The sequence below is a fragment of the Parasteatoda tepidariorum genome, chromosome 1 (genome assembly GCF_043381705.1).
Source record: "Parasteatoda tepidariorum isolate YZ-2023 chromosome 1, CAS_Ptep_4.0, whole genome shotgun sequence".
Taxonomy (NCBI): domain Eukaryota; kingdom Metazoa; phylum Arthropoda; class Arachnida; order Araneae; family Theridiidae; genus Parasteatoda; species Parasteatoda tepidariorum.
Genome location: NC_092204.1, coordinates 98341837 through 98343751, shown reverse-complemented (window position 1 = coordinate 98343751; position 1915 = coordinate 98341837).

Below are 1915 nucleotides of genomic sequence, written 5' to 3'. Positions count from 1 at the left end.
ATTAGGTTTTAACTCTTAATATATATATAAATCTAATGATGATGTCACAATTTACTATTGTTGTCAGTACTAAGGCTCCTATACTATCATTCTAATTCAGGGGCTCTTAGTCAGTGCATTTCTGTGAGGCTCCTCTATAGTTGGAGTTGAACTGTCCGCCATTATGGAGCAAACAAGTTTGCTAGTTACGTAGTGTAAACAGCGTGAGGATTTAAAGCCCATTTGGATACTTAAAATTATTGGGTTATTGTGCAGCGATGAATTGGATAAACAGTTAAAAAAAAGGGGCTTTCTAACGTTAAGATTTCCATCAGATATTGAAAGAAAGAAAAAATGGGTAATAAATTGCAAAAAACATAACTGGCAGCCTGGAAATGGGGCTCCCTTATATAAAATAAATACTCATTTATGGAATTTATTTACTTATATGTGTAGTATATAAACGAATTTAGGTTGTTAGAATTTGTTTCTGAATGCTTGTTTTTGTCTGTTACTTAAACTGTTCAGTTCTAACTATCTATCAAATGTAAGAATTTTCATTGAAAATTGCATTTCTTAAGTAAATATTTATTTAAATATGATCTTTAAACAACAGTTAATAATTTATTTAACAATTTTGAGTGTTTGTGTGGTATAAAACCAAGTAAATGAAGGAAAGAGATTGGCGAATACTTACTTATTCAGCCAAACTTATATCAGAATCGCCAAGTTTTGTATTCACTTTTCAGAATTTCCTTTTGTTTGGTTAAAAATAAATATCTACCTGTTTCTAATTCTATTTCATTTTGATTCACTACTATGTCAGATAGTTAGTTTTTTAATCCTGGCTCATTTAATTTTTTTTAGTTACTTATGGTAACATATCGCTTAAAGTTCAAACGGTTTATTTACATTTATATTAAGAAATCAATTTTATCTGTGATATTTTACGCGTTTTCGGATCCATGTATGTTATTTTATTTTTCTTTAAAATTCTTGTGATAAATAGCTGAAATAATAAGTTTCTGTTGTAGAAAAGTTAATGGGAGTATGTTTGCCAAAATGTAAACTCTGAATCTTTTATTGTGATTTAATTTAAGTATGAAAATAAAAATATTTCAAATTTTCTTGCAAGTTCATTTTGAAGAATCTCAACTTAAAGTAAATAGCAAATACGGTAACAAAAAATTAACGCCCGATACTATTCCAAAACTAGTTGTCCAAAACCAGGATCAATTTTAGATGAACTTAAATCTAATGCAAATATAAATTTACTGATTTTTCTCCATTTGCTTGGTTTTCTTCTTTATTTTATAATTATTAAAGAACCAAAAATGTGCATAAATTGTTTCTATCTAGTAATGAATAATATTTTAATTTTAAATAACAATAATAGATTTCGTACTGAATTTGTTGAAGTATTAAGAAAAAGCTTCCGAAAAACAATGTAAATCGATGCACGTAAACACGCTTTTCTTTAAGGTTAAAGCCTGGTTAAGGTTAGCTTCGCTTATAACGATAAATTGCCATATCTTGCAGCTCTTCCGCATTGTGTAAATGCTTTTGCTTCGAAATGGCGGACGAGTCGGCCTCTTTAATTCAGGGGCTCTACATTTCAGCTGGTCGTAAAATCACATGGTAGAATTTAGTTTTCATACTTTTTGGTTGTCATCAGCATAACATTAATAAAAGTCAGAAAAGTATTCGCGATCGCAACGCTCGAGTACGCCGTCTAGCGGGAGCCTGTAAATATCGGACATTAATTTATCACGTTTTCATTTAGTTCCATCAAAGTCATTGACTGAATCAGACGCCATTTTTTAGCAGCAAATAAGAAACAAAATTTCCCTAAGGAAAAGGCCGAAGAACTTGAAAAAAATCTCCAGAATATTAGTAAATCTTTCAGGAACAGAACACGCCAAACATTTGAAGAAAA